The sequence below is a fragment of the Corvus hawaiiensis genome, chromosome 2 (genome assembly GCF_020740725.1).
Source record: "Corvus hawaiiensis isolate bCorHaw1 chromosome 2, bCorHaw1.pri.cur, whole genome shotgun sequence".
Taxonomy (NCBI): domain Eukaryota; kingdom Metazoa; phylum Chordata; class Aves; order Passeriformes; family Corvidae; genus Corvus; species Corvus hawaiiensis.
This window is the reverse complement of record NC_063214.1, coordinates 7,717,082-7,730,102: the sequence shown is the minus strand read 5'-3', so window position 1 is coordinate 7,730,102 and position 13,021 is coordinate 7,717,082.

Below are 13,021 nucleotides of genomic sequence, written 5' to 3'. Positions count from 1 at the left end.
TTTGACCCCAGTAATTCAATATCTGCTTTTCATAACTGAGTATCTGGAACTTTGCTTAAAATTACAATACCAGCATCAGAGAAAACACAGTAAGAAAGAATCTACAGCTTCTCTGAAATGCAAACAAGGTAAATGGTAGAAAGCAAACATAAAAGTCTACAGGCTGATAAAGTTTATTGGTTTTTCATTACTTACACTCATTATTGATACAAGAACCTGTCACTGTAAATTTATTCTAAGACACCTATTAACCAGTAGACAAGAAAAAGATTTAAATCCTTACTCCTACTTTGTGGGTAGAAAGAAAGCATCATTCTAAACAAGCCACTAAAAAGAGCTGATCAGTGACTAGTTGCCGCCCATAATCACTATTCTGCCCCATTATTTCTTACATCTTGTGACACTTGGACATTTAAAACTCTCCATGAGTTCAAGGTTAAAAACTGATTATAAAATTAAAAAAAAAAAAAAAGAAAAAGAAAAAGAAAAAAAAAAGGTTTGTCATTGGCTCTCAAAGGGCTGCATTTTCCAAAGTTGTTCCTCCTCCTTTGTCTGCTCAGGAACACAAATCAAGCACAACGAAGCTTGTGAAGTGCAAGGAATTTTAAAGTGCCCAGATTGTAATGAAAACTCACTCTTCATGTTGTTTGTATGAGTTTTCCTCTCCAGCTAAGAGCATCACATCCACTGACTAACAGAGCTTTCAGCTAAATTCAAGGCACCAGCCAAGAGAACACAAAGGACTGAAAAACCTCTACAAGAAGAACAACAATTCAGTTATTAGTCTTTTGCATCAAATCATGTGTTATTCTAAAAGTTTTACTGCAAAAAGAAAGCTTCCAGCCAAAATGTATGTGACATATTCCTGCATTAGAGAGTAGCTCTTAGAAGGAAACATATTTTGGGAAATGAGAAAAAAGACATGAGCAATGACAGTAAAGAACTAGGATTAATTTTATACTTTTTTCCTTTCCCGTAGCTCTTCTCTGAATGACGTTTCTATTTCTTCAGTAGCCATGTTCCTACACTTATGTTTTCTTTTACAGTCACTGTTCTTTTTTTCCTCACATACCTTACTCTCCAATCAATAGATGCTGTTTTCCTCCCTGAAAACCACTGAGACATAACAGAGAAATTCCTGCAATGCACTTGAAACCTTGGGATGGACAACACTGGGTAGCCAGTGGGTAGCACTGGTCTCAGAGTTGACCGTGCCCCAACAGGAAATGAGAAAAGACATCCAACAATTTCCTACCACAAGAGGAAAAAATGAGGTCATTACTCTACTGCAGAATTGTGATCTTTTAGCAAAAAAAATCCCACACAAGATTATAATTCATCTACTATAAATATGAAGGCAATTTCCTCTCTATAAAATTGCTTTTCTGTTTCCTCAGAATTCACAGATTTATTCCAAGGCTGATGTTCTGGGGAGGTGGCAGGTCACAGGTAATTTTAATCCCAATGTAAGTAAACATAAAAAGGCAAAAGCAAATAAACCCTTTGTTTTCTTGAATGAAAGTAAAATTACTAGGAGACCAGTTGAACTGGAAAATGAAAGCCAGAAGCAGTCATTTGAGAGCCAATAAATAAGGTTTAAAATTCAAGAGTCTCATATTGCAGTAGCTGATCCATTACTGATGCTGAGACAATAGGTCTCCTTGCTGTTATTCTTGATTAATGACAATGTGTTTTCTGTTCTCAGTTATGGCCCTTTCTGGGCCTATCCTCTTTAATTTTAGCCATTATGAATATTTCTCAGGGTTCAGCCTGTGCAGTCCTGAAGGAGCATGGTAAAGGGCACCAGAGGAAAATTCCTTGCCCAGGAGCATTATAAAATCTCCCTCAAGCAGATTAAAAAATAATAAAAGACAATATATTTACTGGAACTCCAGGGATCTTGTTTAGTGTCAGAATCATATCATTGAGAAGCTTTTCTTAGTGTGGACTTGAACGAATTGGAAAGCAAGATATGGTAGTAGCACAGTTCTGATATAACAAATTGCTCTTTATTTAAAGTTACTTTTTAAATACGAGTAAGATTTTAAAGCCTGTCAAAGATGGCACGCAAAGATAAAAATAAAAAAGTGTCAGGAACAAAAATGTTCTTTTTCTCTTCCTCTGAATTAATGTGCATGTCAGTCAAAAAATCTGTCAATGCATATGCAATATAAGCACCATGACTTACGCTACTCAAAGCGTAGGAAAAAAAGAACAAGAAGAACCAAAGAAGAGGAAAGCGACAGCTGTGATGAGCAAGGATTCTTCCCATCTATAGTATGTATTCAGCTATAACAATACACCCAAAGATGGTGAAGAAATGATGACAGAACTGTCAATTATAGCTGAGCGGAGTGTAAACAGAGATACAAAATCTGCTGAGCAGAACCGACACCAGGTGGTGAGGCTCCTCTGCCGACCCACCCCACCAGGCAGAGCACAAACCCTACTGAGCTGCAGGGATCCCACTCCCTGGTGACAGCCTTCCCAGCCTAAGGACATGCCGGTGGGAGCAGCTTTCAGCAGAGAAAAGGCTAAAATAAATATGGTCCTAATGGGAAACTGAAGGCACAAAAGGTGTTGGTTGACATGTAAATCAGATTATGGATTGCTTTGTTTCAAATTCATCTGATGTCCAGGAAAGAGAATGACTTGGGGTCCTCACCTAAAGTCTGGTTTGCCCAAGTGAAGAAGAAGTACAGATTCATCTTATTTAGAGAGTATTGCAGCTTGCTTAAAGGTGTCTTTCAAGTAAATCTTTAACTGTAATCTTTGCTTCATAAAAAAATCATTCTGTTTTCCAGCATTCAATGTGAAGAGGACTCAGAGGTAAGTGAACTCTGTTTACAATACCATTGATCAAGCTAAAACCAAATTTACAAAATTTAGTCAAATTCAACCAAAATCCCACAAACTCCTTGATTTGGAACCTGAAACCAGAGTAACCTCAGGCTTTGTACTTATGAAGGACCCTAGGAAATAGTATCAAGGTTAGCCTTGGACATGACCAGCAACTCTGCTCAAGACATAAGGTGGGACAGAATTCAGCTTCGGCATTGTCCCAGGAGAAAGGAGCAGCAAGGAAGAGTGGGAAAAAACCCAACCCACAAACCCACACAAAAAAGCTTAACATCACATTAGTCTCAAGAACAAGCATCTGCAATGAATTGCATAAAGAAAGATCTGTTGAATAATGAGTTCCTACTTTTAACATGTATTCACATATAAATTGTGCTCCAACTATGGATTTGAAGGTACCAGCCCAGGCACCAGGCGTTGCTGGACTGGCATTTTAAGTTATAGGTAATGCCGTGAAATGTGAGACATTAAACGTCCTTTAAGCCATTAAGGTTCCTTCATTCTGAGCTTGTTGCGCAGAGAAAAGCAGCCAAGCCTTTCTTCCACAAACCAACAAGGGATTGTATTACCAATCCAATTGTGTCTCAAGAAATTATGTTTACTGTGATAATGTTTTTAATTAACTTCTTCATAACACTCAGCCTTTATATGGGAGTTATGGTTTAATTCCTTTGTTTTAAGTGAGCAGTTTCAAACTTCCATTTCCAACCTGAGAATGAAGTGCCTTACTCTGCTATTCCAGACTTCATAGAAAACACTCAGATTCTTTTGATGATGTTTTTTGCAAAATTTTTTTGCAAAAAAGAGTGTATCTTTGGGGCAGAAAGGTGAGGGTAAGAATATCAAGGAATTCACCAGGAAATTGAAGGTACCTGTCCTGGGTTGCAGTGTATTCTATTACCATCCTCATGAGCTTTTGAAACCAGGAGGGGCAGTGTTTCCTTGCCTCCTCCCCCCAGACTATCTTTCGTTATTGGCCCATCAATGCCCTGCTGCATGACTCAGAGAAAACTCTCTCCGGACTATCTTCTGTTAATGAGCCTAATCAACACTTGGCCTCATGACTCATCATCCCATTGTGAGATGCTCCAGCCAGAGGGAGGAACCAAGCATTCCATCCTGGATATAATCTGAGATTCTGAACACCAGAGACAACCTTTCCACTGGATTCCCAGAGGACAGGAGCTACACAGCCATCACTGGACCTTCCAAGGAAGAGCAGCCCCTTCTACAGGATCACTGCTTTGACAGAACCACATCCATCACTTCAGGATGACTGCAGCCACCATTTCATCGGACTGCCACCGCCGCCCTGACTAACAGGGTGTCAGGTTGTATCCTGGCTCTGTCAGTTTAACCCAGTGTTTTCTGCTTTTACTTTTTTTGATTTCCCTATTAAATTGTTATTCTGACTTGGTGCCTCCCACTGGTTTGTTTTCAAACTTGTATAGTACCTGATTTTCATTCTCTGCTCAAGTGCCTTTTGAAGATTTTATATTAAGTAACCTATGAATAAAATACAAATACTATTACAGGATCCCATGGGAACTAGAGATCTCCATCGTACCATATCAGTTCATTCATATTTGCTTTTTAATTCTTTCTCTTGGCATGCTAATTTTGTCAACAACAGCAAAGAATCAAACTTACAACGTGGTTGATAAGGCAAACTAGTGAACAGCAAGACATCAAATTTTGTTCCCTTAATATTACAGTTACTGCTCTAAAAGCTGTTATATTTAAAAGGTAAAGGAAATGCGAGGAAAGGAAATTTCAACTCTCGATTCTTTTTTTGCAGTTCTGCTTTATGATCAGAGATGCCTAAAGTGCCTATTCTCATAGGATTCAGGCATTAGGAGCTCAGCATGAAGCCACTCAGCCTCAAGTGGACTCGTACTTCTGTGCCAGGCAGATGGAGACCTTGCAGTCTCTAACAGGGCATTTTTAATTTTCCAGGGTCGTAAGGAGTGTGTTGCTGAGAACCCTACTTTTGGCCTTCAACACTTTGAAAGCAAATAAGATTTTGGACTTGTAGCAACAGAACAGCAAAACACCATATGCATCTCTCCGGTAGCAAGGGTGATTTTATTTTAGAATAAAGTTGTTATAACCCACAGACTTTCACACCAGTGGGCATGTGTTCAAGTGGTCCTGATAGCTAGGTTTCCTTGGGATGATGGCTGAGAAAGGAAGGTAGTTGGCATGGTCTAATTAGGAAGAAGAGGGATAGTGACTACAAAGATTTTATTACGTCTTCTTGAGTGTTTCGAAGTTAGTGATCATGTGCTGGTTTTAGATGTGTCTTTTTCACTCTTTCAGAGCAGATGGTGCTCAGGACATTTTGCTTCTTTGGAGTATTTTGCCTCTCTGGAGTTTTTCACCTCCGTGAGTCACTATCATCTGTTTACTGTTTCATCTCTTATCTGGGTGTGATAAAACTTCAGTCATGTCTCACCTTTTTACTGCTGCTTTCTGATGTCTTGTGTCTTTTGAGCGAGCTGCGGTCTTCCTAATCCTGAAGGTGCTAAGAAGCTGCGCGGAAATGTACCCACACCTAATGTAGATGTTGCCCACCTGTGCCATTCTGAAGTGGCTTCTTCTGGTCTTTCCACAGTCATTCACATAGTCCCACTCAAGCCTATTTTAGTGTTTAAATTACAGAACTCTCCAGCATAAGGTCAGAAAAGATGACTCAGATTATCAGATCCCCTCTGTGACCCTTAATGTTACTGCAAAATGAAGAACAGATATGGTTTTTAGGAAATCAGAAAATATGATGAATTAGAAAGAAAATTGCATTGCTTTTATATCTTTGTTATACCGTTCTTGATTTTAGAGACTACAGAGTTTTAGAAGCTACTTATCAGCCATAAACTCAAAAAAGATTGGAGTTAAAAGATGTAAGCAAGGGGAATTTCCTGCAAGTAAGATTTATAAATAAATTCAAATCAATGAGACTTCTGTTATGTTATGTTTCATGACACAGGGAAGTCTTAACATCTCCAATTTCCCTATTTCCTCACCAGCTCTGGCAAAGAAGCACAAGTGCGTATTAAAATGCCGCTACAATTGACGGTGCAAGCATAGCCTAAGAGACTGGACCACTGGTCTGGATGCAAGAGGTGGAGTAGCCCAAACAGAACTGTTGAAAATTAAAAAAAACCCAACCAAACAAAAAAAACCAAACAAACCAAACTACCCTCAAACCAACCAACCAACAAACCCCCCAAAAAACACAAGAAAACAAAAACCAAAACCTAATGAAAACAACAAAACACCCCAAAAATTGTTCCTATGTTGTGTGAAAATCCAAATAATCTCATGTGATTTATAGCAGAGATAAATACTGTGAATGCACAAAATGCTAAAATTATATCTTGAATATTTCTCTTTCTGCCTCTTAATGCTCAGCAGGCTGTTACATCTGGGGTTTTTTTTCCAAGCTCTCTTGTATCCCACGTAAAAACTCACTATAAATTTATTTCCAATCCTGTCAGGTCTCACTTTCGTTATTTTCTGGAACATATTTCTCCCCTATGAAGTGCTGTTTAGCTGAATTGAAATGTGCAGATAAATGTACAGATTTTAAAAATAGAAGCATTTCATCATGGTGAAATCAGGGTGTTGTCATTTTTAGAAATGCTCACTTAGTACTGAAAGCTTTTAAGAGTGTAAGCAAAACAAAATCTATAATTTAAAGCTTCAATGTACTTTAAAATAAGATGGATTTGGATTTTTTTCTTTAATGTTAAGGTACTATCATATTTTTATTTTCAAGAAATTTGCAATAAAAATGGAAAACCTGAAATCCTTGCCAACTCTACTTATTCTCTGTTGTTTTATAAACTTTTCTCCAAATTAATAGGTAGTTATATTTGGGTTGACTTTTGTGAACTTACATGTTACATTAGGGCATCTATTTGGTCTTCTGGGGTCTTGCTAAGGAGCTTGTCTTCTACATCTGGATTCCTAAAAGACCAATATTGCAATGGGCACACAGGTAAGTAACTGTGTTACAATCAATTTTTTCAAAAAGATAAAGCACTTATAAGTTCAAGCATGTCAATGCCACATTATCAACTTTCTTATGAATTTGAATGCAAAGAATTAAAAAGACAGCAGTTATTATTACTACTATAATGGTAAGTCAAATATATATCTCATATATACATATTTTAATGTTGTGTGAACTCTACAAGAGGTTCAAGGTCATAATCTCAACATGAAAAATAAATTCACCAAAGTTATTGTGTCTCTGCCTTGCCTGCTTTATGGGCCAAATCTTTAAAACTATGGAAATTTCAACCAGTTTCAAGCACATCAGATTTCACTCACTACAAACCCATACATTTGTGATTTTTACCAGCACAGCCCTGGTCGCCTGTGACAGGACCAGAGCATTTCTTATCCTCCCTCGATATTCCTTGTAAAAGCACATGCTATGAGCATAGTAACTATGATTTCTAGGGATCCATTCCATCTAAGGGCTATTTTATTGAATTATATGTCATAATTTGTGCAAAGATTGAGCTGCCACAGAAGGGCCTGAGCTTTGAGATTCATCCTCTCTTCAGGTAGAAACCACCTACTCAAGTGTATTGAATTTATCAATGTTAATTACATTAATGCTTACCTTGGCAAGGAGACAGAATATAGACATGATTATTGGTGAAAAATTCATAAAGCATGCTATTCTGTAAAGTAGGTCACATGTTAATGAGCTAAACCTAGCCCCAAATACACACAAATATATGTAGCTTTAAGCAAGAATTTGTTGAAGTCAGCAGGACTACTCAGCATGACGTCAGGTATTTAAGTATGAGTGCCTTGCTGTGTTGGGATTAGAGCTGCAACTCTAGGATGAAAAAAAAAGTGAACTGCCTTTTTTTTATTTCAGGGATTAAAAAAAAACAGTGAATTTGAAGCCCATGATATTTTTATCAGGAATAAACCAGCCCAAATCAAATGTGTTTTATTTATGTTCACGCACTATGCTGTCTGAAGATGAACTGGGTTACATCAGCTTGCAGTGAACACATGCTGTGACAAGATATTGTGATTTCAGTACTGATATTAAAAAGAAATATTGGTGAGGTTGTGGCAAAAGTTTGTCAGTCAATCCATATTTCTAAGATTACGCTTTTTCCTGAACAGATGTTTGCCACCTACATGGAGCACGTTGTAATCTACCAATTTACTTACCCTTTACTAAATAAATTTCTTAAGAAGACTGTATTTGAACAACTGAGAAGTTACAATGGTACCTCAGTTTGCTGGCAGATGTAAACACCCCTCACCAAGGATAACTCTTTTAAAAGAAATAGATATCACTTCTAAAATACAGCCTGGTACTGTAAATAGAGGATTGTGTGAAGTAAAACAAAAGTACACACAGACACGCTCTCCAGCTCAGAGCATCACATATCACCACAGATTCCTTTAATCCAACAAAACAGAAAAACATCCACGTTCAGGGGAAAGGGCACAGACAGCTGGTTCTCTGAACAAACAGGGTTTGAGAGAAAACAGAAGTGAAGGGCAGGATCACACATACAATACGAGTATGAACTTTAGTTTAGGGTTAACTCAAAATGTCTCTGAATTACCCACATTTATCCATTTTGTCTGCTTTGAGCTACAGAGGTTTCACTCATTGCTGGGAAACCACCTCGCATTCTAGAAGAACTAAAGTAACATTCCAAACTCCCATTTTAAACTAGAAAAGGAGATTCCTTCTGGAATCGAGTGCTAATCCTATCTTTGATCAACTGACTTTTTTTCTTACACACAGGTAAATTATAAAAATGGGGGAAAAAATCAAATATAGAGCAATTCTTTGTTTTTCTGCTGCCATTCCAGGAATTTAGCATAAATATTTGGATAAGGAAATTAAGTTGCAAAGCCAAATATGAATCAAAATAAGGGCCTTAAGACATATCAGTAATCATTCTTAAGATACAACACTTTTAATTTGGGATGCCTCTTTTAACCACAAAGTCATTATTATGTTTTCCTAGAATTTTCAGAAAATATATCTACTTTGTCTTCATGTAGGACAGAAATCAAGGTATGTTTTCCTTCCAGAGTAATAACCAGCACAAGAAAACTGAAGTCCTTATTACAATAGGATCCTGTGAAAATGCCCCCATGCAAGGTCAGGATTGCAGAGAAGGAAGTTATGGGATTGTGTAAGCATTAGGTTGTATAAAAGAAAAAAGTAATTCTTGTTACATGCTGCATGATGCATTTAAGGTGTCTTGAGAATACCTTTGAAAGGAAGGAGATAAGGGAAAATTTGTTTTGATCATTGGGGAATCTTAACATTAAAAATGCATCGTGGAGTACACTCAGTTGTGTCCTCAGCAGTGTGAAAGCCTCAGCTGCAGCCCAGCTTTAGACACAGGTACATAAAACCTGAGAACACTGCAAACTGGGTGAGAAAATCTCTTGCTGGCTGTAGCCCAAAATAATATACATAGTTACGTAAAGAAGCAAAATCCAGAAATATTAAAATAAACTCCAGTTTCGAGAAGAATTTCACCTGTGGAAAATCACATGACAACATGACCACAAGGCAGAGTGGCTGAGCAGTTCCAGCTTCATTTTTTTGTCAAAGCAAGGCATCCCTTTATCCTCTGTGATCCTCTGATTTATGTACTGGCTCTAGCAATGTACAGAAGTGATGAGTTCTACAACAGAATTTAAATCCAACAAAGTCTGATTTCCACATAAATTACAAGTATAGCAGTTGATTTGGAATCTGGAATTTCTACTCTGCTATGATTTTATTGCACTTTTGTTACAGGCTTCACCACTTCGGTTCCTATCTTTCTGAATCCTGCATGTTTTCCTGACCCCCAAATTCACAATGCTTTAAAGCACACAAGCCACTTTCTGAAGGTACATAAGAAGAAATTAATTTCTCTGTACTCCCTACTACCATTCTGTATTGAAAGACATCATTATCTTGCGGTTTTATGTGCAGAAAGCTTAAAAAAAATAAACATGATGATATGCAAGAGCAGTCTGGTATGTCTTGAAGATGCTGTTTAAGTAATGCAAGCAGGGGAGGAACCACAAGCAGCTGAAGAGCTTGTTCTGACACAGACAGTGAGATGCAACTCATGAAAGATGGAGCTCAGTTGTTGAAGAGGAACCATTGCAGCACCTAATGTGAACAGAAGGGAAAAAAAGGAAAAAACCTAAGAAATAATGTCAAACTAATAATATCTTCAGATTTCTTTTAAAATTTGTGTTGCCAAATACTGGCCTTGTTAAAATAAATCAACTGCTATCTATGACCCTACCCTCTCTCCTCACAAAGATATATTCATAAATATTCACATTTTTCAGATTCTCAGTGAAAGAAAAGAATTGCCAAATAACGTCAGTAAGAAAGCTGATAAATGACAGACCACCTGCAGGGAAAATAAAAAAAGCCACATATGATGGTGGAAAAAGGATCAAAGGGAACATTATAGGTGCTAAACAGGAAGTGGATTGCTGTTCCAAATCAAAAGAAATCCAAATAGAAAAGGATCCAGTGTAGCACTGGTATCACTTTTACCTCCCTCTATGGTATTTCTCTCTCACACCTCACTCTTTGATTTATTTTCATAGTAGATAATTTCTATGTGGAACCCTTTTCCTTTCCTCATCTTTCTTTGGATCTTGGATCTCTTTTGTCTGCCTAATCTACTTCACATAAGCCAAATGAATCTCCTCTGCACCATTTGAAAGTAATTTTATTGCCATATGTTGTGAAGTGTAAAACTTTGTCTTAATCCTGCTCCATTGTGAACAGGCTGTTGACTGTTTTCTTGAAGAACAGGAGATTTGTTCTCCAGAACAATCTTAAGAGCAAGGACCCACATGTGACAAGAATCTGTATTTCTTGCCCTACATGTGTTGCACCTTTGACAATATGCAGGAGCACTGTAGCAGGAATATCACCCACCTCATCTAAGAAATCTTATCTTTGTGGACTTGAAAGCTAGGATTGCTGGCACAAAATATAGCTTCCAGAAACGAAACCTCTATAATTAAAATTTATGTAGCAGGAAAACAGTAGAGATTATACCGTTCCTCATTTTTACAGCTGTACAAAGTTGGTGAGAATTCCAATTAAAGTCATGGCCAGCAAAAGGTGGGGAGCAATCAGCAGGGAGACATGAGAAGGCTTTCTTATTGCAAAGAAAGCAATATAGAGGAAAATAAAATAAGAAAAAGGAAATTGGCAATAAGCTTCCTTCTGGCCATTCAGAAAGATGGAGTATACTCCAAAACTGGAAATTCCTTTCTTGGAACCACCAAGTATACTGATTAGGATGAAGGAAATTGTTATATAATGTTGGTTAGTGGACTTGGATTTAAAAAAATAAAACAACAAAAAACCCGAAAACCCAAATCCTTCACTTGCTCAAAAAACATATGAGTTCCTTCATGTGACTTTTCCTGAAAAGACAAGGCACACATTATTAATCGAGATGGAGTATGAATTACACAATATTAGATCAAACTTTTTAAAAGAACTTCTCCACAAATGTCAATTAGAAATTATAATAGAAGCTTATGGAAACCTTTACTACAGCATTCAGAAAGAGGAACAAAATTCAGTAAACTGTGGCACCTTTAGCTTAGCAATATTGCAGTAATTCAGAATCACATATTTTGTTTTTCTAGCACAAGCTGTTTCTCTGTAACTAGTCAAAGAGCAAACAAGTATCTGCACACTGTATGTCACTCATTTAATTTGTTATGATTGTGGAATACCTCATCAGGAAAGTGAATATATAAGTCATGAAAACACTGGCTGTCATTGAGAGATATGAAATACACATTGTAAAAATGAGTGTGTAGAAGCAAATGTGAGCAAGCAAGGTAAAGACACTGCAGAGACTGTGAAGAAAGTAAACTACAGAGAGGGGCATCAGCAAAATAGGAAGATTTGACAAGATCTGTGAGTGGATAATATAAAAAAAGGCAATTATGGTTTCATTTTTATAGGTGTTTAGCCTTAGATCAAAGCATTTTTCTATGGTAGAATGAAGAATTGAGGTTGTTAGGACCATTCATGGACAGTGAACAGCAGTAATTCCATTAATAAAGGAAATTTGTCATTCCGTAGGCACATTTAATATTACTGTGCGAGTGAACTCTCTTTTACATTGCCTCTAAAAAAAAGAAAGGGGAGCTATGACAGCTGAGAGGCTAAAAAGAAAAATCAAACAAAACCCCAAACCAAAATAACCCTCAAACAAACCAAAACAAATTTCCAGTTGGCATACTAGACTGCGAATGTAACAGCTCTTTCATTTAATACTGTAGTAAAAAAAAATCACTCTCCTGCACAACTGAGGACTTGTTGTGTAAAATCACTTTACACTACTACCAGCAAGAATTAAAAATAAACAAATGATGTTTCTCATTAAAAATGGTAATTTGTCCCCAGCTGGGAAGAATTTGGGAAGCAGAACAATAGACAAGTTGCAGAACACTTCATATATCCCAAACATATAGACAGTTCAAAAGAGGGTCAGGCTATTACAGCAGAATATTTTTTCCCCACAGGACAATAGATATGAACAGCACTTCACAGAATACAAAAGTCCTCACTATAAAGCACTCAGGGTCCAGAATTTGTAGCTCTTCTTCATAGGAATAATCCCGTTGGATTCAATCATTAAGTGCTTGTTCATGCAAAACTCCTGGGCTGGTGCTAGCCCTTTCACTTGGCTTCAGAAGAAGGTTTCCCCAGAGCTCAGCCTCATAACTGCACCTAGAGTTGAGAATTACTCCATTTACATGAGAAAAGCTGTGAAATTCAAGCTCCAAATGATCCTTTATCAGTGTCCGTGGGTCTGAGGAAGAACACAACACAAGCAAAAGCTACCTGTGCTCTTAGAGACACCTCTCACAAGACTAAGTTCAAGGTCTACACGATTAACTTGCATAAGTACAGCAAAATAACATATCTAAGGGTCATATTCAACAAAAGAAACAAGATCCCATTTCACAGTAGCAACTTCAACCTGCTAATAACAGCTTCAGAAAAGTAACTAGTTAATCAAGAGGGGAAAAGTCATGCACTTCTAAATTCACCGGTGAAACATAGATAGAATATTTCAGGGTCTGGTTCATTTTTTTTGGGTTTTTTTGTTTT